Below are 27,512 nucleotides of genomic sequence, written 5' to 3'. Positions count from 1 at the left end.
TGTGAATGTGAGAGATTTTCTGAGAAAGATTTTGTTGAAAACTAGATCATAGAAGGAGATCAGGTTGGTCAAGCAGGAACTAAGCAACTCTTTAACTGGCAGCTTCAGTAAAATACTAGTTAGCATTCTATTTCCAGGACCTGGCAAGCACCCCATCCCATTATATGGAAATATGATCTTCTTTTTGTTACATCACTTGTTTTTAATGAATTACAAGCATGGTTTTTGTATCATAAGCCTCCAAAATGAAACTTGTGTACATATCTCACATAAATAAGTAAAATATTAAACATACACAGACGCACAAACAGAAAAAGCCAAAGAATTACTGAGTTGCCAGCATTCCAAATGTTGAACTATAAATTATAAATTGGTTTGGGAATCTTGCCTTGTTTGACTCAGTAGTCATAAATGTGCTTCAAAATGTAAACTGTGTGATGTTGATATAACCACTCTATGGTTATATTCAGAGTATATGAGTTAGTTTGACATATTATTCTGGCTACTACAGAAAGGTTAGCATTTTACTTGCTTCTGGAGCAAATAAAGATTGCTGAAGACCTGGGATGCTCCCTGAGTTTTCTTTCTCAAATCACTCAATTTCCCGATGCTAAAAGTGGGAGCACTAATACTGTACTTAGCCATAATGAGAGCTATCATGTAATTTTCTAAATATGCAGAATTATCAAGTGCAGATATGCACACAGTAAAGTACATAAAATTATCCAATACTGTACCTATTATTAAAAAAAAAAAAAAAAAAAAGTCTATTTGTTTTGTCTGCTTGTTTTATATGAGTGGATGAGTACTCTTAGTACACACTTTTCCAGTCCCTTTCTCTAGTCACAAATACAGATTCATACAAACAAAGAGACAAGGTCTTCCTGTAAGAAGACTGCATATACTGGAGAATTATAGACTTAAGAAATAATATCAATTTTGTAAGACATAAATTTATCACACAAAGTAGAGGTTGTCTAAACTGTTCATTTTGGAGCACCACAATATAAGAAAGATATGGAGCTATTATATGGCATCCAAAGGAGGACTGGAAAGATGAGAAAGGGTCTAGAGGACAAGATGTCTGAGGAGTGATTGAAGTAATTTGGTTTATTTGAACCAGAGAAGAGGAGGCTGAGGGGAGGCTTCAAAACGACCTATAGCTTCCATGTGAAGAGAGCGGAGAGGCAGGGGTTCATGTCTGCTCTGTGGTGACAGTGACATGCTCCAAGAGAGTGGCATCAAGCTGCATCAAGGTAAAATTAGGTTGAGTGTTAGGCAGAGGGTGGTCAAACCCTGGTACAGGCTTCCAGATGGCACCACTCTGCTGGAATACAAGAAGTGTTTGGACAACATTCTTAGACAAAGACTTTGAATTTGATAGTCCTATGTTGTACTCAATGATCTTTGGACAAGTCTGAAAAGTGGAACTACGTGAACCTAATGGGGTTCAAGTAGGCCAAGTGCAAGGTATTTCATTTGAGTCAGGGCAACCCCAAATATAAATGCAGGTTGAGATAAAAACTTGAGAGCATCCCTGATGAGAAAGGCTTTGGGGTCTTGGTAGACTTAACACGAGACAGAAGAATGAGCTTGTAGCCTGCAAGGACAACAATATCCTGGGCTTCATCAAAAGAGGAGCAGACAGCAAGGCAAGGGAAGTGATTGTTACTGCTACTCTACCCTTGTGAGGGCCCAGATGGAGTACTGCATTCAGGACTGGGGACCCCAGGTCAAGAAAGGCCCATAATTGTCAGAGTGGTTCTAGAGGAAGGCTGCTATAAGAGGACTGGTGCACTTCTTTTATGAAGACTGGCTGAAGAAGCAGAGCCTGTTCAGCCTGGAGAAGATAAGGTTCAGGGGAGACCTGATAGCAATCTTACAGGATAAAAAAGGAGCTTATAAACAGGAGGGAAATCACTGTTTTTGTGCTTAAATAATGATAAGACAAGAAGGAATGTTTTTAAAATAAAAGATTTAGATTAGATGTCAGGGGAAAATTTTTCACTGAGAGAGAAATGAGGTGGGCACAAGCTGCCCACAGGATTTGTGGATACCCCATTCCAGGAGCTGTTCAAGATTGGGCTGGATGAGGCCCTGAGCAAACTGAACTTGTGTATGAGTTAGGAGTGTTGGCAACCCTGCACATGGCAGGGGAGTTACAACTAGATAATGTTTGAGGTCCCTTCCAACCCAAGCCATTCTGTGATTCTAGAATACTATGATTCTATGGTCCTTCTGGGCCCCTTCCAGTAAAGGACATATTGTATGATTCTATGATAACTCAGAAAAAGAGTAAACTAAACTTGAATAGAAAGTAAAATTCACTTACTTTCATTCAAGCTTGTAGTTCAGATTAATACCATTCATTGCTGAGACTAGGGAAAAAACAAACAAACAAACACATGCATGTCTTTCTGTGTAAGGTGGGAAAGACACAGAGTTAAGTGTAACTGGTGACTTGGAGGCTTCAGGGAATTACATTTTATCTAAGGTATTACATGAAGAAGGATTTAAAATCTTAAGCAGCATACTTTTCTTCTTCTTCTGCTTCTGCTTCTGCTTCTGCTTCTGCTTCTGCTTCTTCTGCTTCTTCTTCTCTGAAAGGCATGGTATTTCTTATATTTTACAACTGCACTGGACATGTAGATATGATTACAAAAGGCGTGGAGCAATTGCTGAACTTAGAGCAATTTCAAACATACCAACCTACAGACGCTAGCATACTACAATTACAACAACTAGGTTGAATTACAGCTACCCAGCAGAGATGTAATAAAGGTATGAATTATTGACTTGGCATCATCCTGAGACAGCTTTGGTCACAGCCTTGCTATGTTTTGGAGATAATAGAATGAGATTTTTGTGAAGTAAAATTATAATCAAAGACAGCTCATGATGAAAGATGACCACCAAGGTTATGAACCTTAGTGGGGGGCTTCACACTCTGAAAATAAAGGAAATGTGAAAGAGAAAGTATTGATCACTTGGTTGCATAGAGACAACTCAAAACACCAGGCTCCATTCAGTGTTTTAGTAGTTATTCATGTGTCCAAACAGCACATGCAGCTCAGGGAGTTAACGGTATCAAGGCTGGCAAGCATAAGAACAAAAATACCAACTTATTGGAACACCAGCATCACGCAAGGTGCCATTGGAAAGTGTCAACGGTTTATGGGCTGGTTTGGCCTGGTTTCATGACTAGCAGGGCGGAAGGATCCGCAGATCCATGCCTCCAGAAGAGAGACAGAGGGGACCCCAAAATAATTAAAAACAGCAGCAATGATCTGAGGAAAAAAAAAAAAAACTGATTTACTAAATATAGTATCAGAATGCAAGATAACACACTATAATACCATATAATTAGAATTGAAGCTAATAAAAGAAATATAATGAGAGAGTGTCCAAAAGCTGTCCTTACAGCTGTGCTGTAGTGATGCATGCAGTCGGGATGAGTAGCAGGAAGGAGAGCCAAAGGAAAAGGGATGTCAGGTGACATACCAAGGCCTTATATGTGCTCCCCCTGAGCAGGAATGATAACAGAACAGTGAACAGTCTTCTGGGGAATGTATTTCTTCTCTTCTGGACGGGTGCCTGGAACTGGAGCATTAACTCTTTAATTTCCAGTGCACTACATGATGCTATGATGTGGAATACCAATAAACAAATATCATAAAACTATGACAGAAGGAGAGAGAGATGTAAGGAAAGCAGATGTGATTCTTATCTGAAGGTGCAGGAAACACAGGAGTAAGTATTAAGATTTACAGTATCACATTAAAAAGCAGAAATAAAACCTTGTTTCCTTATCCATATATTTTGTTTGTTTTATTTAATATTGCACCTATGAGGCTGCTATACAGTCTCTAAAATAGTTATTACTATCTTACTGAACAAAAATAGTAGAAAAAACCATGAGAGAAGAGAGGACTAAACTGTACTACACATCACAACAAAATAAGGCAGGTAATAATCTGTCTTTTTTCTGACACAAACACCCATTATAGCAAACATCAGTCACTTTCTGAAATTGAATTTGGAATCAGCTGAAAGAGTCTTCCATTCTCAAAAAGAGTTGCTGCAAGGTTCTGTATATTACTCCTCTTGAATACAGAAGTTCTAATATGGGCTATAAAGCATTATTAGGCCTGGAAAATCCTGTACACAGTGATAATAGAGTGAGATGGAGTGGCTGTCCTGAGAAAATGAATACAAGGATGTAGATGGTCAAATCAGGAATATAATGTCAGCAACAGTAATAACAGAGGCATTGAAAGAGACAGAGGTGAGGCAAGGCGCTTGGGACTGGTGCTCTTCAATATCTTTATCAATGATATAGATGAAGGAACCGAGCTCACCCTCAGCAAGTTTGCAGACAACACCAAGCTGAGTGGTGCAGTCAATACGCTGGAAGGAAGAGAAGCCATCCAGGGGGACCTGGACAGGCTGGAGAAGTGGGCCCATGAAAACCAAATGAAGTTCAACAGGGCCAAGTGCAGGGTGCTGCACTTGGGTCAGCGCAATCCCAGGTATTTATACAAACTGGGGGAAGATCTCCTTGAGAGCAGTCCTGCAGAGAAGAACTTGGGGATCCTGGTAGACGAGAAGCTGGTCATGAGCCAGCAGTGTGCACTTGCAGCCCAGAAGGCCAACTGTGTTCTGGGCTGCATTAAAAGAGGGGTGGCCAGCAGGGAGAGGGAGGTGATTGTCCCCTTCTACTCGGCTCTGGTGAGGCCCCATCTGGAGTAATGCATCCAGGCCTGGGGCCTCCAGTACAAGAAAGATGCAGAGCTCTTGGAACAAGTTCAGAGGAGAGCCACTAAGATGATCGGAGGGCTGGAGCAACTCTCCTATGAGGAAAGGTTGAGGGAACCAGACTTGTTTAGCTTGGAGAAGAGAAGGCTTCTGAGAGACCTCACTGTGGCCTTCCAGTACTTGAAAGGAGCATATGAACAGGAGGGGCAATGACTGTTTACAAGGGTGGATAGTGATAGGACAAGGAGGAATGGTTTTAAACTAAGGGGAGATCTAAGTTAGATATTAGAAGGAAGTTTTCACTCAGTGGGTGGTGAAGCATTGGAATAAGTTGCCCAAGGAGGTTGTGGATGCCCCATCCCTGGATGCACTGAAGGCCAGGCTGGATGTGGCTCTGGGCAGCCCGGTCTAGTGGTTGGGAACTCTGCAGATGACAAGGGGGTTGAATCTAGATGGTCATTATGGTCACATTTGGTCAAAAAAAAAAAAAAAAAAAAAAAAAAAAAAAAAAAAAAAGTGAATGCCTATCTTCGAAGTTACTTTCTTTTTAAAAATGGTTTAATAGTTTGTATATTGCATAACAAAATAACAGACGGTATTGACTAAATTAATTCCAGAAAAATTGGTTGTTGTTTATTTCTTTATCTGCCTGTAATACACAAGGCTTGACCGGAATTTGAAAAATGTCCTAATAAAAATAAATTACATATTCACAAAAAAATATGGGAATTGGTAAAATACCTGTTCTTCTTTTTGTCATTTAAAAGCTGAGTTGAGGAAATGTGAATTCCCATAACTATTTTTATCTGATTTTGATTTGTGGGAAAAAAAAAAAAAAAAAAAAGGAAATATTCAAGAGTACAATTTAATATTTATTATGCACACTTGCTACGTATTTCTTTTCACTGATCAATTGTCATAGTTCCTCTCAACTTGCTTCACAAAGGCTTTTATCCTCAAAACTTTTTTCTTCCCTGCTGACCTACAGTCTAGGAGAGAAGGGAAACTTACTTACTCAGGAAGGGTATAAATTAGCCTGCGGATCTTCTTTTATGATGTCTGTTGTAGTAAGCGTCTTGCGGGGGCACGGGATGTACGGGACAGGCCTCTCCCTAAGCATAGAGAGACAGTGCTATCGTGCTGACCTTGATGCAGAGAAAACAGGAGAAGAAGAAGGATGAGAAAAGAGTGTGGAGACAGCCAAATAGGGCACGGTGTTGTCTGGTATGAACCAATCAGAGTGGGACATGACAGCACGGTTTTGTAGGTAAAAATGTATATAAGCTGTGTTTTAGTAGTGAATAGAGGCCATTTTACCGCTTATCATATTGGTGTCACCTCGGTATATGGCCAAGCCGCAGGCTCCCCTAAGCAACAAACATCACGGTTGCCTGCGAAAGGCAACAGATGTCTGGGAGATTTTTACTAACCTTTCACTAACTGAGGAACTTGATGTTTGTGTGGATCACAGACATCAATAATTCTATGATTCTCTCTTCCTAAGCCATTGAAATTGCACTCAGTCTGGTCCTGGAACTTGTCTGGGTCAGTACCTCGCCTAACAAGGAAATAATATAGAAAGCAGATCAACAAAGCTGCCTGGGTCTCCTGAGTTTGGAGAAATGACTGGGTGTTTCTTAAATTTGAAAGCTTTGTTTTCATAATCTCAAACATGTAGACAGGCCACTGGGAGTCAATAGTATTTCTTATTTATCACTGAAATTTCATGTTTCACCTTATTTTCAAAACTCTTCCTGTGAATAATAACACAGTCAGTCTGTACAAGCAGATTCTTTTAAGTTCCGCAGTTGATCTCCTTGAGATTGGACCTTTTCAACTGTTTCTGTACATATACTCAATATGGATCTCTGATAGATGTTAATGATTACACTAAATATACTTCTTTAAAAGCAACCATGTTGTATGGCTGATTTTTTTTTTTCATTTTGTCATGTATAATATTTCCAATCTTGCTATATTTTGTGGTGTTCAGTGAAGACATGTTCGACAATTGGTTAAGATTGGAATATTACGCTCTTAATGTCCAGTATCAGAAAGAACTGCTTTAGACTGGTGCCTTGAATTTTCTCTGCAATGCAGATCTTGAAGTAAAGGAATTTACAATTCCTTGATTCTCTAACATAACAGAATATTTGTAAAGTGGTCATCCTGACCTTCCAGGGGAGGTTTGGTTGGATAAAACATAGGATATGTTTGGAAACATGTATCCTATGAAAGAGTCCTGAGGCATTGGCACAGACTGCCTAGGGAGCTGGTGGAGTCACCGCCCCTGGAGGTGTTCAAGTAATGTGGATCAGTGGCACTGAGAGACAAGGTCAGTAGGCCTGGTGAGAATAGGTTGAGGTTGGATGCCATGATCTTAGTGGCCTTTTCCAATTTTCTTGATTCTATGATTCTATGATCTGTAACTCCTTCGGAATAGGTAAATAACTTTCAAACTACCATTCTGTAAATATTTTTAATTGGAAATTAATATGCTTTCAGAACTGAACATCTGTATGTGCAAACTCACTTAAGTTAAGCAGTTTCCGCTTAATGAGCTTCCACTCATTTTGTCCACAGTGTATTGTGATCTCCATGTTGCAGCCTACGAACATTTTGTGTTTGGTATTAATATAGTGGTGCCTAGCACAGGGGATCATTGTAACACTTGCAGGATATGGAACTTCAACAGCTTTGGTGTTCTTAAAATAGCCAAGGAATTAAACATGTCCCTATTTTGCTTAAGCTGAGATGTAGTAGCAGCATTTGTGAATATTGGATCTTTAGATTTTGAAACATCATGAAGTCTGAGAAGTCAGGAATGCATATTTATAGTTTTACATGTATTTTCCTTCATATTTCAGTGTTCCAAGAAAACTGAATACATGAAGGCACACAAATTCCAATTTATCTGACTGAAAAACTAATAGAAAATTTACCTTATTATTAAAAACAAAACAAAACAAAAAAAAAATTAAATACCCAATATGAACAATATTATATCTTTATAAGTGATTTTTGCTTTAATCAGTAAGCCTGTCCTAGCTTCATACTATTTGTTTCCCTGCTGTATGCATAATATTCAACAGCAAAACATTTTAGAATAGATTTTGTTTACTTAATCTCTTAACCAGAAAGCACAACAAAAGTTTGCTTTATAGATTGCATTTCTGTTGTTTGTGTTTTCAGTCTAGATTAGTAAAAACTCTAACAGATAAGAAAGCAACCAAGTGATAAAAGTCATTGAAATTATAAAAAACAAACAAACAAGCAAACAAAAATACCTCAAGAGAGCATTTTGATTGTACACACACACACAGAGAATGAACAAAAACAAGTCTTATATCAGTTCAAGAAATGGATATCTTTACAATAAACAAACCTCCATATCATCTTTACATTAAGAAGATCCCATCTTCTTAAGGTATTAAGGTAGGGTATTATTATATCACATGTAAGAGTAATTACACTGTTTTCACACAATATGTTTCTGTGGCATCTTATTTTCAAGTATCTTTATCTTCATTTAATAATTTAAAATGTAGTGTCCCTTTCACTATCATGGTAGACATTGTCCTACAATTAATTTTTATCTCAAGTCTCCAAATAGGGAGATTGTTTGGAAAGGTTGATAGAAGAGTTTTGATTTGTGATCTGTGTTTGGATAATGATTGCTATAGTGACAGCAATGTCCACACATGTCCACAGTATTTTACCAGACTAGGAGAAAGCCTCTTCAGAGACTACCTTGTAATACGTTTTTTCTGCATGCTGCCATTTTAGTTCACATAGCACACCAATTGCTGTAGTAATGTTCACCAACCAAAATTACGAGATCTTTTTTTGCTATTGTAACTCAGAGTAGCTCACAGAAATGAATGTAGTAAGTTGAAATTCTTTAGTATCAGTATTGTTCCATGATGGTTGTATTTGCATATTTTTAAGAAAATATACTTATTTTTATTCAAAAGATTATATAAAACCACAACAGTTTTGTATAATTGGAGAAACTCATATTTTTAATTCTGAAACATTTTCACAGAATCACATAATCACAGAATGGTCTGGGTTGGAAGGGACCTCAAGGGTCATGAATCTCCAACCCCCCCTGCCAGGCAAGGCCACCAACCTCCATATCTAATACTAGACCAGGTTGCCCAGGGCCCCATCCAACCTGGCCTTGAACACCTCAAGGGACGGGGCATCCAAAGCCTGTCTGGACAGCCTGTTCCAGCACCTCACCACTCTCCTTGTAAAGAACTTCCCCCTGACATCCAAACTAAATCTTCCCTCCTTCAACTTAAAACCATTCCCCCTTGTCCTGCTGTTATCTACCCTTTCAAAGAGTTTACTTCCTTCTTGTTTATAGGCTCCCTTTAGGTACTGAAAGTCTGCAATGGGGTCACCCCACAGCCTTCTTCTTCCAGGCTGAATAAACCCAGCTCCCTCAGCCTGTCTTTGTAGGGAAGGTGTTCCAGTCCCTGTATCATCTTCATGGCCCTCCTCTGGACCCTCTCCAACAGCTCGCTGTCTTTCTTGTACTGGAGGTTCCATACCTGGACACAGTACTCCAGATGGGGCCTCACAAGAGCAGAGTAGAGAGGGACAATCACCTCCCTGTCCCTGCTGGCCACCCCTCTCATGATGGAACCCAGGATACCACTTGCTTTCCGAGCTGCAAGAGCACACTGCTGGCTCATGTTCAGTTTGACATCCATCAGTTCCTTCTCTGCAGAGCTGCTCTCAGAAACTGCTCCTTCCAGATTTTCAGTCCCTAATAGTTTGATCATTGGTATAAAATTCTGAATTTTCCTTCAGAAAATTTATTACTTTGTTTTTTCTAGCTCCTCAGTAGTTTTTCAGCTTTGTCTCTACAAGTAAGCCATATTTTGTGCATTAACAAGCTATGTACTTGTGGAAAACAAGTTCTTACACTTGCCAGATCCTGAAATATGAATGATGACAAAATCCTAGCAATGCAAAATTTCAAATACTGAAAATGGTCAAATACAACATTTAATGCACAGATCTATGAGGTCCAGCTCTTGAGTATTTTAAGTTGCAATAATTTTCATTTTTTTTTATTTGAACACTTTTTCACCATTTGTTTCATTCAGCTATTATTTTATCATGTAAAGTTGCATTAAACAAAATTGTTTAGAAGATTTCCTGTGAGTTTTTCCACACATTGATATCTATTTTTTTTTAACCTCCTACTATTTTCAAGATAAAACATCGCTGTGAAATGTATCAACTATATATCAACTCCTTATAGACCTGTTTTTATAGACACAGCCAATGATACCATTCTTTAAGGTAACAAAATGCTTGTAAGACATTAGAATTTAGTGAAAGTATGACTGTTTTAGAAGCCATTTGAGCACTGCTGAAATGAAGCTGGTTTGAAGAGGGAAATTTATGAAGAATTTGGTTATTTCTTTTCCTTCTCTATCATAGTAATGCACATTTTCAGAATGTTTGTTTGTTTGTTTGTTTTTGCTTTTGCTTTTGCTTTATTTTATGTTACTTCTGACAGAGATCATTAGTAGATAGGATTCACCTGACTCAGGTCTATGTGAGAGTAAGCTACTACTCTAGGACACACTTGCAGTCAGTATGAAAATGGAAGCATTTGAAAGAGAAATAGATATTTCAGATACGACAAATGGCTTGCACCTTGCATAAATATGGTGTCATTGTAAGCATTTAACAATATAGATGTCTAAAATGTATACATAAATATGTGCATATAAATGTGCATATGTGTGAATGTATACAGAAACACAAATACACTAACATATATGCAATTGCATGTGCTCAAACATATTATAATCTAACACACACATGCACACATAGGTCACCTTAAAAGTAATGCCTCCTATTTATTTCTATGGAAATCACAACATATATAAGAAGCATAATAACACTATTTGATAGGGCAAATTCTCAAATACAAACCACTGTTAGTCAACATAGTCACCACCATAAGCTTTGTATTTTTGACACTCTTGAAACATACCACCCACCACTTTACTGTGTTCACATCCACTGTTTGGTTTTCATTAATTTTCAGTAAGCATTGATGAATGTCAATGTGGCAATTTTTTCCACATGGAGGAATTCAATTACACATCTTCACTTCATATGCACTTTCATGAAAGACTCCATTTTGTCAGACTGTCCCTTTGCTGCCATCTGTTGCACAGCAACAACATTTGCTGATGGGAAGGTTCAACCTTTACTGCTATACCACCAATATGTGTCTCCGATATCATGAGCCAACATAATAAAATAGATATTTTATGCTGTCAAAACAGTCCTCTTATGTTTGTATTAGAGAGATCAACAAATTATGGATACTCAACTTTCTCTGCTTAGGAATATGAACTGTTGAAGAAATTTGGAGATTGTCAACAACAACAAAATTGATGTAACAGTTAAATTTAATCAACAGATGGAAATAATTTACCTTCTGAAATGTCAGGATTTTTTATTATTATTATTTTTTAATTTTGGTGTGTAGATTTTCTGATTATCTTTATATCACTGTTATAGAAGAGTATGATTTTGAATAAAATACTTGAGCAAAATAATTCCCTGTTACTGTACTTCAGAGATGTGTGATATCAGAAGGCTGATACGAAAAAAATAAGCACATTTTCTGCAAACAGTTTTGTTCTAGATTTACATGTAGTACAAGAACAGTGAGCTGGAATGTTTCTCTCACAAAGACAGGCTGAGAGAGCAGAACTTGTTCAGCCTCAAAAAGAGAAGGCTGCTGGTTCTGTTCCTGTTGCTTCCTTTTAGTAATTAAAGGGAGCTTATAAGCAGGAGGGAAATAAACTTTTTACGTGGGAAGTTAGTGTTAGAATAAAAGTGAATACTTTTAAAATAAAAGAGAGATTTAGATTAGATGTCAGGAGGAAATTTTTCACTCATAGTATGGTGAGGTGCTGGCCAGGCTGCCCACAGAAGCTGTGGATGCCTTGTTCCATGTGGTGTTTAAGAGCAGGCTGGCTGGGGCCCTAACTAAGCTGATCTAGTGCCTAATTTAATGGTTGGCAACTCTGCCCTGAACTGGAGGTTCAGGGGCAGGGTTATCTAGATAGTCCTTATTGTCCCTTGCAACCCAAGGCATTCTATGGTTCTATGATTCTAAATCATTTGCTTGAAGTGAGAATTTTAGTTATCTCTATTTATTTATATTTAGTTTCTCTCTATTCTTTAGAATTATAAAGTTCTTGTTAAGAAAGTTGAGAATAATTAAAAAAAAAAATCCTGGTGTGATTTGACTTTGTTACTAAAGCATATGCTGTTCAGAAAGCCTACACTGAAAATACCACATGTACAGGAGCATCTTTTTTTTCCTAAAAACATAAATGTGATTTAAGTAAAGCATCCAATTATGCTGCATATTTTATCTATCTAAGAAGTCTGGTCTAACATGAAGTTCAGGAAGCTCAAAATACTGTTTCAGTTTTTGTTTGTTTGTTTGTTTGTTTGTTTCTTAATATATTACTTTCAATTTTTACTTTCCTTTTTTTTTTCTTTTTTTTCTTTTTTTTCTTTTTTCTTTTCTTTTCTTTTTTTTTTAATTCAGGATCACTGATGTCTACTATGTTGCAATCAAAAAAGAAGAAACTATAAACCTAAATTATAGCCAATCAGATTGCACTCACAGCTCAACTACTAGACAAATTGCAGCTCATGAAATTTGCCATGGGTCAGGAGGCTGAGTAATCTCATTTTAATCAGTCTTATTTGAAACAGAGATGCCACTGTAGCAAAAGATTTGTAGCAACTGGAACCTGGAGGAGAGAATATAACAAGGGATATAAAGTTATAGTATTTTTTTAATTATTATTATATACTGAGCAGTTTCTGTACTTAAGATAAGAGCCTGAAATATTAGCAGGGATCTTATAATTATCATCTGGCTTGAAATGTATCATCATTTGTAGCTTCCAATTTACCAAGGTCTTTTATTACTGGCACAGTTAAATGGTCTCTAATTGTATCCTAAAAACGAATTTACATGGTATTGAATCTGACTGAGTCTGTACATTTTTACTCATAACAATGTCTAATTTGTCTATAGTGTCTTTTTTTTTTTTTTTTTTTTTCTTTTCCCCCCTTTGGATTTTAAAAATCTTTGCAGTTTGTATTACTGTCAATTTTTCCTCAGGTAGAATAAAATTATGCCTCAGCTGCACAGAAGAAAAAGATATTTCTTTTTTTCTTTTTTGTTAGTAAGGACGTTCTTAGTATCTTTCAGTAGTAACTAAAATTGGTTATATAAATAGGATTAAGATTCTCCTCAAATTTTTTATATTTTATAATCAGAACTCTGCGTGCTGATTATAGATGTAGAAAAGAGCTGATCTGAATAGACAAATTATAGAGTGTAAAAGGAGAATACTTATTTTGGAAGTTAATTTCTAATTTTGGAGGGGAAAAATGTAACAGGCTTGAAGCCTTTACATGTATTCAGCTCTTAAATACAGATCTTTAAGTGTTAGAGTCAAACAATAAAAAAGACAAAATACAGTTTTTCCCCCACTAGAATTTAAAAACAAGGTCAGACATAGTTTATGAAACAGTACTTAGTGAAGAGAAATCAATAATTGGTGAAGAAAAGGTGTTAATGGAAAAGTCATTACAGCCTTGTTTTCCACAGCTGATCAAAGCCTACAGTACATAGATTTGTGTAGAAAAGCTCTTTTCTACTTTTCATTAAAAAATAAAACAAAATATTTAAGTTCATTATTCTGTCTATTCTTGATAACAACAACGTGGTTAAAATCCTTTATGATTATTTATATCAATATGTCTATATCAGTGTTATGTAAAATAATTAATGTATGTGATGGCATACAGTGATGAATGACACTTTCTAGTAGTAGCAGGTAATTTAAGTACCCATGTACTTAATTAGAGCTGTAAAATACACAAATAGTCATATAAAACAACTTTCTAATTAGGGCATCAAAGAGATCCAACCTTGGAAAAAGTATAATCTTACAGACAATGGCAGGTTATCAACCTAGAGAAAAAATCAAAGAGCCACCATGTTAGTTAGCGTTCAGAGCTAAGAGAAGTAGGAACAGAATAACTGAGATAAAGGACCCTACTATTCATTGTATTTCCTGTGGTGAACAATGATAAACATGGAATATAAAACAAAACAAAAAAGAAGTCAAGCTTAGGTAGAGATAAAAGTATGAGAAATTAAAAACAAACAAACAAACAAACAAACAACACTTTATGGTCCAGAACTGCAACTAAACTAGTCAGCAGGATATATAATAATCAAAGCTAAAAAGATCTGGATTTTTGTACTGTGACTGTAAAGTATCCAAGGAGTCTCATTTTATGCATTTTCTTGTATTAATTTATCATATTACTGTTACGTTTTAAAAACAGTACTAATTTGATCCTCACTGTGTTTCTCAGAAAAAAAAAAAAAAAAAAAAAGATAGGCGAGTGTTGAAGGCAAAAGCAAGAAAAACAGGGATGCATTTTGTAAGTTCTTTAGAATTAAGGACAAATTAATAATTATTATCAGAAAAGAAAGGGGGGCAGGAACTAAAAAAGAACATAACAGGAGAACGATAACTAAAAAGATAGCTAAAACTAAAAAGATTACTTAGTAGTTTAAGTGGAGCAGCACCACATATTGCTAGGTAATACTACAGGAAAAATAAGCAATTCAGTTATGGGAAGGTGAATGAATTATGAGGAGAATTAGATGATCTTTGATGTCCTTTCCAACACAAGCCATTCTATGATTCTATTATTCTAAAAAGATTTATATTGCATAGAGATGCCTGTAGTAGACAAGTCTATAACTAGTCAACTAGGGATCCTTAAGATCATCTAGTTCCAGCTCCTCTGCTATAGGAAGGGTTACCTCCCTCCAGACCAGGTTACCCAAAGCCCCATCCAGCCTGGCATTGAATATCTCCAGAGGCAATCACAACCTCTATGGGCAACCTGTTCCTCTGTCTCACCACCCTTGCAGTAAAGATTTTCTTCCTAATATCTAGTCTAAATCTACTCTTCACCATTTTAAAACCATTTCCCCTTGAACTGTCACCACCTGCCCTTATAAAAAGTCTCTCCCTAGCTTTCCTGTAGGCCCCTTCAGGCCACTATGAGGTCTGCTTGGACATTTGTCTTCTGCAGGCTAAAAGCCCCAGCTCTCTCAGCTTGTCCTTGTAGGGGAGGTGCTCTATCACTCTGATTATCTTCGTGGCCCTCCCCTGGAACCATTCCAACAATTCCGTGTTCTTCTTGTGCTGGGGGCTCTGGAACTGGACACAGTACTCCAGTTGGAGCCTCATGAGAGCAGAGCAGAGGGGCAGAATCACCTTTAATCTGCTAATCACACTTCTCGTGATGCAAACCAGGATATACTTGGCCTTCCGGGCTGCAAACTGCTGTCTCATGCTGAATCTTATCAATCAGTACTCCCTATCCTCCTCAGGGCTGCTTTCAAGCCATTCTTCACACAGCCTGTATCTGTGCTTGGGATTGCCCTGACCCAGTTGCAGGACCTTGCACTTGGCCTTGTTGCACCTCATGAGTTTGGCATGGGCCCACTCCTCAAGACCTGTCCAGGTCCCTCTGGATGGTATTCCTTCCCTCTAGTGTGGCAAGAGCACCACTCAGCTTGGTGTCATCTGCAAACTCACTGATAGTGCACTCGATCCCACTGTTCATTTTGGACAAATTGGTCCAAATTAGTACTTTCACTAAAGCATGAAAGAATAAACCATACTTCATACAAACTATTGTTCAAAAATGACCCCTCTCAAAAGATGTATTGAAATTACACAGTGCAGTTGCTCACGTTTTTAATGTTGAGAAGTAGGAATTGTTTTTTTTTAATATCTTAACAGATATAACTTCAATCAAAATACTTTTTTTTTTTTTTTCCCTGAAATGATAAAATGATATTTCTTATGGAGAACTTCTTAAGTTTTTCCTTTTCATTTTGTTATATTTATTTTTACAAACAGTGATAGAAGATATAAATATTAACCCCTTAGTTTATAGAATCTTTCCTATCCCTTTTGTGACAATCTGTGACATTTTCAGATACCTTGGCCTGTTTAAAAGTAATGGAAGTCCTCAGAGAATACACATGATTTCCCCCTTAAAACGGTCTGAATCACATCAAGTTTCTATCAATCGTGTCATTTTCCACGACACTCCATGACACACACTGGAAACACAGAGATAAAGAAGCCACTTTAATGGTTGCTTTATTTATTTATTATTTATTTTAAGTCCAAGCTACCTGCCAGAATATGTCATCCTCAAGAGCACTTACAGAGCAATTTTCTTTAAAAACATGATTAAAAGAGTAAAAAAAAAAATATCAAGAAGTAAAAGAGAGAAGCAAAAGACCAAGGCTGTTAATTACAGTTTTAAAACCAAAGTATTAGATTTAATACTCAATTACCTTTTCTTCAGATATTCTTGTACTCTGAGTCAATATAATCTAAGTATAAACTCTGTTCATATTTCCAAGATATCAATCACTGACAGCGTAGGTATATATATATATATTAAAAAGTATTGTAGATAGAATATATACACTCTACTGCAATACTAACATTTACCTTGTACATCAGTGCATTTTTGTTTTGTATATAAGATTAAGACAACTATAACTAATTCTTGAGCATTTTCTATAGAATAATTTTATGGATATAAAAAGGATTTTTTTTTTTTTTCCTCCAGAGAGCTTTTTGAAAAATTTTAGAATAGCTTCATTAATGTAAAGTCACAATGGGACAAGACAGTAATGTTTCTTACATAACCTTTAACAGGCAAGGTCAACAGTAAACTCTTAGGGTTGACTTTGAATACCTACATCAAGGCTTCTACAACATCAGAACTTCAGACAACGTGATGTCCATGCAGAGATAGCTACTTACTGTAAAAAAAGTCAATATTTTTCATTGAAAATCTACATTGGATAAATTCTGTGTAAAAGCTCTATCTGTAGAGGAACTCATCTTTTGTCTATAGGCACTAGAGAGAGATTGGTTTATCCTCAGGCAAATTTTACTGTATCCTAAAATGCTATATCTTACAGACATTTTATGTATTTAATATCAGGTGAAATGAATCCTAATCTGAGTTGTTAACTTCAGAGCAAGTAGGTAGGAGATCAATAAATTAGTTTTCCCTCCATGTTCTTCAACAAAACAACCTAGTTTTTTGCACCCTCACATATTTATAGAACAGTGACGTTACAGGTGGAATTTAAAGGTATTCAATCTTATTCAGCAATGAGCTCTCAGATACTTGGAAAAGACACAACAGCCAAATGGTTTGGCCAAAAAAGAAAGGATAAAGGTTAGTGGATAAAACATTTCTAGTATTCTTATAAAACAGGAAATAGAAAATGCCTCCCTCCCCTCCTTTTTTTTTCATTTAGTGGTTAAATCACAAATGTGGAATTTACTTGTTTAGTGCAAATGCAATAGACTTTTAGAGAGGAGGATGAAACAGAAATGAAGGTCACATAAGTATCAAAAATGAAATGTTTGTATTTCATTTCATAAAATCAGACTTGAGGTCAAAAATAGCATGTAAAGCAACACCATCTGTTCATAAACACTTTTGTAGAAGCTAAAAGTAGGGGGAAAATATAAGATGATACAGCATTCATTTCATTCATTTCTAAAGACAGCATCCAAAACAATCAGATGCATGTGGAGTCCATGGCATGACAGTTCACTATAGGTTTTTCAACTGGTGCATACAAAGATGCACCAGCACTTTTAAAATGGTTGAATGAACTTAGAATAAAAGCCTAACTGTAAGAGGCAGTTAAATGATAAAGAGATGTTTCAGCACAGAACTTGCTTAGGTAAGAACTTTCTGCCCAGTGCCATTCCATTATGATTAATGTGTGCACATGAGAACTTTATGAAAAAGATAATGAATTGATTGTGTTCCTGAATGATGCAATTTTAGACCTGTTTGGATTCTTGCCCTCCCAGGGGAGCAGATGACCGCAGTCTGTTAGTTTAAACAAATGAACGTTTAATGGTTGTCTTTCTGCCAACCAAGTGGAAAGAGGGAAACATTTATCAAGAGAAGGGAGGAAAAAAAAAAACGAAAAAAAAAAAAAAACTGATCTTGCTGTCTATTCATTTGGGATATACTGCTGCAAAATGGCTATTGAACACGGAAAACTAAAGCAGTCACCATGCTAAAATCACTTGAAGCATTGTTCAAAATCTGTAGGTCACAGAATCCACACCCGAGCATCTGAGAGCATTTCATCCCATGAGTTGCTATTAATTCAGAAGACAAGAAAGGTTAATTTAATTACTTAAGCACACAAAAATACATGCACGTAGTCCATGTCGTTTACATAGTTGCACAATTCTCTCCTCCTACAAACTCACTTACAGTAAAGTATTCGGATAAAGAGAGCCAGAAAAAGACACATGCATGTGTGACAATGCAGAGACTAGCAGCTGCACTTTTATTGGGCTATCCTATTTCTTCCAAATGAAAAAGTAGATATAATTTTGGATATGCTTTTTAAAAAATGTTCTTACTGTAATTAAAACAACAAAGCTTCTTAATCCTTTAAATCAAAAAGCCACTACGTATATATATATCTTTACACTAAAATTCAGCTCTGTTTCTGTACAAGAAAATTGGCTTACATTTTATGAAATCTTTATCTTTTTCTCCTTGAGACATAGCAGAAACCATATCTTATTATCCTGTCTGTACAAAGCAAATCTTTACAACCTCATATGCCTGGGTATAGTGGTTCCTCTCTAGTATATAACTCTCTTGTTTTGAAAACCCTTTTTTTGTTCTATAAATTTGCTTTCCACTACATGTATATACCACAGCAAGAATTCTTCATGCAAGTAATAAAGTTCATTCCACTACACGTATATACCACATCAAGAATTCTTCATGCAAGTAATAAACTTCATTCCATGTGCTATAGTCATGTTTTAGAAAAATTGGACATTCACAGACAGATCTGTGTGCAATACTGAACAGAAAATTGGCAAATAGGATGCAGCAACCTAATTCAAAGTGACTTGGGTAAATTCATGAAATCATAATTCTGCACAGTTGGGTGGTTAGTTCTATTCCTCATGCAAAAAAATACTACTTCCTGTAGAACAGTACTGGTCTAATACCACACTGAGATATTGGCCAAGGAACACTTTAAAGGGAAGAGAGCTGCCATATATAACAGAAATTACCCTCTTTTATTAATGCTTAATCTTAATTTTCCCAAAAAATGTTGGGCTACCCTTCCAAAATAAGTGCAGTACATACATTGACATCCTTCACGAATGTTGGATGTCCACCTGATAATATTTACAACTTAATTTACTGTTTTTTTTTATAAATGTGTACTCTGTGATTTTAACATCATCAGACAAGTGTAAGTGAACATGGCAACTTTTGTTGAGGCTTTCAATGTAGTTTACTTACAGTTTCCCACAGATGATCTGAATTGTAAGCATAAGTTATTATGAAGTTAAGACTGAGCTATATCCTTTATGCTGATCTCTGTTAAAGTTGTTTGGTCAATAAATGTTTTGATAAAAAAGATCTCTATTAAACAGTGGGATTTTATTCTACACTGATGCTCCAGACTACCTGGAGAAATGCAACTCAAGTTAACAACTTAAACAAGATATTTAGCTTACTTGTTCTGCTAACTGCATCTTCTATTTGTAATTATAGACATACTAACATATTTAAAATATAACTCAGGTAGCTGGTCACTAGAGCATCTGCCAACACCACAGACAGAGGATTTGTTATTCATCTGCTCTGTCTCCATCAAACTGATAAACTTGGATTGACTACTCATTGTCCCAGTTTCCAAACAGTTAGTGTAAGAATCTGTTTGAGGAGAATTCCTCTGACTGATTTTTTCAACTTCTTCTCCATCACTTTCTCCTTTTATGAAAACAGGCTTATCACACTAAGTTAATGTGACATGATGTAAAATGAACTGTCATCACGTCAGAAATCAGAACAAAGATATTATTTTTAGACTAGAATTCATTACATGATATTTCACAGAATCATAGAATCATAGAATCGCTAAGGAAAAGACCCACAGGATCATCCAGTCCAACCATTTGTTCGCCCTTCACCAGTGTTTTTTCGCTATACCATGTCCCTCAACACAACATCCAAACGCTCTTTGAACACCACCAGGGTCGGTGACTCCACCACCTCTCTGGGCAGCCCATTTCAGTGCCTGACCACCCTTTCAGAGAAGTAGTATTTCCTAACGTCCAGCCTGAATCTTTCCTGGTGCAGCTTGAAGCCATTCCTTCTAGTCCTATCACTAGTCACCCGAGAGAAGAGGCTGACCCCCAGCTCACTACAACCTCCCTTCAGGTAGTTATAGAAAGCAATAAGGTCTCCCCTGAGCATCCTCTTCTCCAGACTGAACAATTCCAGCTTCTTCAGCCGCTCCTTATAAGGCCTGTGCTCCAGAGCCCTCACCAGCTTTGTTGCCCTCCTCTGGACACGCTCCAGGGCCTCCATGTCTTTCTTGCAGTGAGGGGCCCAAAACTGGACACAGTACTCGAGGTGCGGCCTCACCAGTGCTGAGTACAGGGGGACAATTACTCTCTCTATAGACTACCAAGGTAGTCTACATGCCAAACAAAAATTAGATGTACAATGTAATGCAGCAAAAGTTAGAAGAGATGAATCCAACCTTGGATGACCATGAAAATGAACAAAACAAAAGAACAACAACAAAAGAACAGCTACAAAAATTGAGAAGGTGAAAAAACACTGCTTCCATGTAACAATTCAATTATTATACATTTCCTCTGTTATGAAACACTCCCACTCTATTAAGAACAAGATTAAGATAATTCACTGATACAACTACACTGTATAAAACCTGGAGACTTTTTTTTTTTTTTTTTTTTTTTAAGAAAAACTTGAATGTACCTTGGATTGACAGATTAATTAACTGTTGCTCATTATGGTGAAATATAAGAGGGCAGCAATGAAGATAATGCTTCTTTTTTTTTTTTTTTTTTTTATGTTGGCCTACATCATGGATGTTGATGGAAAGGTAGCAGAGGCTGAGTCTTCATGTCAACATTCTGTTGCATTTTGTTGGCTTGCAGCAGATGGCAGCAGAGGAGGAGATTGACAAAATGGCATCTGACATGGAAGTGCATACACATCAAAGGTATCTAATACAATTCTTTCATGCAGGAAAAAAGAAATGGATGCCATTGGCATTCATCAGTGCTTGTTGAATGTTCATGGATATCAAACGGTGGGTGGGAACACAGTGAGGTAGTGGATAGTGTGTTACAGCAACAATGCCATTCTAGCAGTTGGGAAACAACTGTGGGTGGTGTGTTTCAGCAGTAGCCACAATGGCTGCAGATCACCTCTGATGGTGCAGATTTTTCTGTGTGAGGCATGCAGACTTTCTTTAATCACTAGTGAAAATGCATAGCACATAGTGGTGATCATATAAAAAAATAGTGTTTTGTAGCAGAGAACTCACTTTGTTAAATAGTGCTGTTGTGCTCTTTGTACCTGTTTTAGATTCCATGAAAATAAGTAAGAGGACTTACTTTCAGAATGACTGATGTATAAGCCATAGAATATAAGCTGTTTTCCATTCAGTAAAGAAATTGTCATTGCTGCTACCTTGTTTGCTCATTTTTCATGAAGTAAACACATTCTAAGATGAAAATTGTCAAATTAAATGTTCTCATATTTATTTCACAGTGTGACATTCTTCCTCATGTGTCATTGAGAGAGAGAATATCTTAACATAATGTGTGAAGGAAAAGACTGAAAATAAAACCAAGAAGGGGAAAAAAGGAAAACTTGAATTTCAATATGGTACACAGTAGGTGTCTTCGAAAATGTAACTAAATATTGGCTTTTATTTTGGATGATGTAAATAGTTCACAACACTGTATTGCCTGTACCAATTAGTTCTGCACTGACTGTAGTACAAACTAGTACTTTCTTTCATTCATACAGCTAATAGAGTCATACCTAGGGGTGGAATTACTTTGACTAAAAATGGTGCTTCTAAATGTACAATTTGTATAATCTTAAAATATGTCAAAATATGTGAGAGAAATTATATATTTGAAGTTTTTACTTCTCTTTGCTGACTTAATGGAAGTCTACAGTGTCTAGTTCTGAAGTATCTGCTCAATTAGATACCTAAAATTAAGTTAAATTAATCACATCCCTCATTTCTTTGGAAATTCAGCTTTGAATCCTAGCCATCAAAGCTATAAAAAGTTAAAAGAAAACTACTAAGAAAGAAGAAGGAAGAGTTGAAGAATGGAAATATTGTGAGAACACATTGTTGTGACTGCCTGGAACTGCAGTCCCCTTTATGGGGACCTTAAAAAACAAAACTATAGCCTTCAAAACATAGAATCATGGAATCATTGGAAAGGACTTCAAAAGTCATATAGTCCAGATACCCTGTAATGAACAGAGACATACAGCTAGATTGAGGTGCTCAGAGCTTAGTCCACCCTGATCTTGAACATCTTCTGAGACAGGACATCTATCACATTGCTAGGCAACCTGTTCTATTGTTTCACTACACTTACTGTAAAATATGTTTTTTTCCAGTCTAAATCTCCTTTCTGTTAGTTTAAAACTATTTTCCCTTGCCCTGTTACAACTGATCCTGATGAAGAGTCTTCCCCTTATTTCTTGTATCTTTCCTTTAGACACTGAACGCTCACTCTCCCATTTCCTCAGAGCCTTCTCTAGGTTAAACACACCAAGCTCTTTCAGCCTGTCTTCACAGAGGAGGTATTCCATCCCTTGGATTATATTTGTGGCCTTCCTTTGGACACATCCAACAGGTCTCCTGTGCTGTGGACTCAACATCTGGATGCAGTACTTCAGATGAGGTCTCAATTGAGCAGACTAGAGGGGCAAGATCAGCTCCTTCACCTGGCCTGCTTAATATGCTTCTTTTGATGCAGTTCAGGATATGGTTGGCTTTCTGGGCTGTGGGGACACATTGCTGGCCCATGTCCAGCTTCTTATTCATTACAGAACCACCAAGTCCTTTTCAGCAGGACTGTGCTCTATCCTATCATCCCCAAGATTGTATTGATAGTGGATGCTGCCATAACTCAGGTGCAAGACCTTGTACTTGGTTTTGCTGAATCTCGTGAGGTTCTTCTGAACCCACAACTCAAACTTGTTTTTTGTTTTTTTTTTTTTCAGTCACCAGAGACTTCATCTGACTAAAAACTCTTGATTTCAAAATCTTCAGGGGTGAGAGTTTTAAGAAATCTTTTCTTCCCCCAGTAAATATATATATATCTATTTGCTTAAGAGATTAGAGATTATGTGTGTAAAGGTCTTTTTCGTTTCTTTTTTTTTAATACATACTTATTATTTATGTGTATATTTATTTAACTATTGCAGAGAAAAATATTTTAATTTTAGAAGGATATTAAAAGGTCTTACTTCTCTTGTTTTCTTCAGTTTTGTACGTATTCATCTAAAAACAGACAAAAAAATAAAAATATGCTTTCTTTTTTTTTTCCTGTAGTTAGGGTAAATTAAAAGTTGAAGACTGAAAAAATGTCAAGAAAATGTAAATGTAATGAATTAATGTTTGTATATGTGTTTGAGGGAAATGACTTTTTCCATATTTTTCTTTTTGTCTTCTAATAACCCTTTTTGGAATTTTAAGACTAATCTTGTTAAATAAGTAAGTCATTAGTTCTAAAACAAAATGTAAAGAATGGATAACGTGTAATTTATGTTGTAATTACAGAGTTTCAACTGATTAATTTAAAGTCATTTGCGAGGAAACAAAATGGATGAGGATGAAAAACTGAAGAAAAATAAACCAGAAATTGTGCTTTACAGCTGTGGCTCAAGTATCTTGAGAATTAACAGCATTGGATATGAAAAAAAATGTTGTGCCAATACACATTCTTGTGTGAGTATAAACATCATTGAACAGTTAATTTTTCCTAAGGAGACAAACTAACAAACAAACAACAACAGCAGCAAAAAAGTCTATGAAGTAGACAGACAAAATTCCGAGTAATGTTCATTTCTATATTTTCCATTCAGAAATAAACAGAATAGCTGGAGATTATGTCAAAGGACAAAAGTATGAAGAATAAGTAGCTAGACTTATTCCTAGAAACAAACAATAGAGAATTAAATTAGAAAAAAAAATAACTCCACATTGGGAGGCTACATATTTGTTTGCTTTTCGTTATTGTTTGCCTGCATGTTTTTTGTTCTTTTTTTTTTTTTCTCTTGCAGTCAGAATATTATTAAAATACGGCAGAAATGTGAACAGATTTATCAAAAATGTTGCAGGAAAAACTCAAGAGCAAAACAATCAGTCATAAATGTCATTCTAAATGTAATCAATGCAAGATGAAAACTATCAGCCAAGAATTTATGGTTAAGTTCAATTGATAGAATTGTTTGTGTCCCAGTCAATGATATACTTCACTAAGAGTGGCAGAATCTGCTGGTAAATTCTGAACATCAAAACTTCCTTTAATTTCAGTGATTGAATTCACGTAGAGTAAAATGAAACTTGAATAGATTTCCTACACTACTGTTATACATACTATTTAAAGAAATGAATGTCAGTCTTTCATTATTTCAAACCACACACTGCTTTGGTATGTTCTTGACTGAGTTTTTTTTAATTATTTTTTTCTCAAAAAAAAAAAAAAAGAAAGAAAGAAAGAAAGAAAAGAAAAGAAAAAAAGGAAAGGTATTTCTAGAAGCCTGGAAAAGACGTTCTGCCTAACATTCTTCATCTAGTACACATGGATGTTTATATTATCAGTCTATAACAGAGAATCAATATACATATTATGCCTAATCTTAAATATATTTTTTCTGAGGAAGGTTTTTTGTTTAATATGCTTTTTTGTTTGTTTGTTTGGCTGGTTTATTTTGCTTTTTTTCCTTTGTTTTTTGTAGTATTTTGCCATATGACTTTAAATGAAAATTTGCATAAAAGGTTTGTTATAGCTAAAAGGTGTGGAGAAACAGTGCTCAGAAATTTAAGCATATCAGCTAGACTGTCTCGTGTCCTAATATTCAACTCTAAAAATTTATTCCCAAGAGTCACATTGTCAAAGTCATCTAATTCTGACCACTACACAACTTACTTACTTACTTATTTACACACTACTCTAGTCAAATTAAACAATGCTAATTGCTTAATATTTTTTTCCTAAAAAATATGTAAGCTGTTATTTAAAACAAAACAAAAAAAAAAAAAAGTTAAAAAAAAAAAATTTAAGTAATCATTTACATATATGAAAGATGGTACCAATTACTCTGACATTCTTTTTTTACCAAAGGGTCAACAATTATTTGATCTTTCCTCAGTTGATCTTTCCAGCTTGTTTCTGGACCTCTGAACGCTGCTTGCTTTCCTGCATGCACTTTCCACTTCTATCTATAAAATGCAGCACTTGGAATTGGATACAGTGCCTTAGCTAAACCCTTATCATGAAAGCCAGAGGATTAATTAATGTATCTCACAGTATGCGTTCATGTTTGTATATCCCTAGAACTGCACTTGCCATTTCATTTCTTTTGTTTCGATTGTATGTCAAAATGTCTTACTTAAATAATGGAAAGATTAGTTGTACTTACTATAATATATAAACTATTTCCCAGCCTCTGAGAGTGTACTGATAGTTCTTCTGGAGCAAGTTATTTTTTTGTTCTTCCTTTTCACTATTTTTAAGGTAGAAATACTGACACAATATTCTTTGTACTTGTTTGAAATCTAGGGTAAACTATTAGAGTATTCAAGCCAAATATTAATACTTTTGATTATAGGTAAGCTGTTTCTACAATGATTTACAGTTATCAGTTTATAAAATTCCCACACTAAACTATTCATTCTGTTTTAGGAAGTATTACATATTAAAGTCTTTACATCATTCATATGTGCTAGACCTCCTGAAAATCCTGCTTAATTCCGATTACCCCAAACTTCTAAACAACTATACTTTGAGATTCAATTTGTCAAAAAAATCACTTTGATTTTGCTGTGCTGTTTCAGTTCACATCCTAACTGCAACCATTTTTGCAATAGTCAGTTTTCCCTAACACTGGTAAAATCCAATGATTAAAATTTGGCGATATTGTGCACCAAATGTGTGTATGAGAGACTCATAAGAACTACTGTGAACTTAACACTACTGTGATTCATCAGTTGCATACATGAAGAAGAATAGCAACGTTATGGTAATAAAATCATTTTTTGCGTAACCATTACACGCTGACTGCAGTTGGAAAAGAATTTATTATATATTATTATTGTTATCTGTTACCTGGAGGAAAAATAAAAGTCTATACACAGATATTCTAGGGTCCCTTTTGAAAAGAGATAATTGGAGCTTGAATACTCATTTAGAACATTATGCAAAGACAGATGCTTGGACATGTCATAAAGGTAATACTCTTGCCTTATGTTCTGCTTCTGAAGAAAAAATAAAAAAAAATATATAAATATATTTATGATTAGAAAAAGATTTCAGTTAAGCTTAGGATGGTCTGTAACAATAAACCCACACCAGTAGTCAGTAAATAAATTATATTTTAGAAACTGTCTTTTCTTGGTTCTGCTAGTCATGGTGAAAGTTCCATGGCAGAAATCTGGATGTTAATTTTTCACAGCTTGCAGTAAGATTCTGCTTTGATTCTATGAAACTGTAACTCCTTATTTCTTTTTTGTCATCATACTTGTCCCAGTTTAGATGCAATATTTATGCTTTTTATTGCATGATCTTCTGAACTAAACTTCTTTTTCTCATCCCTTCAAAAAGTCCTAGGCCTAGGTCATACTCAAAAGCAGTACATACAGTTTTCTGTACAACGTAACAGAGAAATATTCTGGTACAGACATGATGAATGACACTAAACAACAAAGACATTATGTAAAATGATAAGCTTAAAACTTGCATCCCTTTTGACACCTTTCCTTCCTATACCCTATCCCAGTTCCTTTATACAACATTCGCAGGAGAAGAACACAAGAGGACTATCACCATTCCTCCTTTCCAGCTGATGTAGTTCCTTAAGTTTCTTGTTGAAGGGATTTGCCCTACACTCTACCTACCCCTGTCCTGCTTAGGTGCAATTGACTAACATATGTTGATAAAACCATTTTCTAGGAGTATTCTGCTATGTTTTCAAAGGAATTCCTCTTCCTCTTCTCTTCATCTTAGACTGAGCTGCAGCTCAAAGGGTTTCTTTCCTTAGCTAACTGACTATTTAATAACCAGCTCCCAGCTTTGAAGAACATCAGGTAAAATTATTTATTTCTGTTTAAACTGATAACATTTTGTCCTATACTTTAGCATGGAAGCAAACTCAGTGCACCAAAATCTTAAGTACCATCTAAGCAAAATTATTCACAGATTGTGCAAAAGGCTCTCTTTATCATTTTTTGTATTCAGAGATGCCCATAATCACTGATGACCAAACCTCTTATTCTGATTTTAAGAGCAGGAGACGAAAAGTAATTTCAGTTTTAGCCATGAGGGTAATTCACAGTAGTTGGCATTCTGGATGATGCTTTACAAGTGCTGTATTGAACTCTGATATCCAGTACAGCCATTTCTGCTACTGGCATAAGTCACTTCAGGACTGTGAAATGGTTGCACTGTGGATATAACATGCTACAAACCAGATTATTGTCCAAGTCA

Source organism: Gallus gallus, chromosome Z, assembly GCF_016699485.2.
Source record: "Gallus gallus isolate bGalGal1 chromosome Z, bGalGal1.mat.broiler.GRCg7b, whole genome shotgun sequence".
In the NCBI taxonomy this organism is placed as follows: Eukaryota; Metazoa; Chordata; class Aves; order Galliformes; family Phasianidae; genus Gallus; species Gallus gallus.
Note: the sequence above shows the minus strand (reverse complement) of the source record.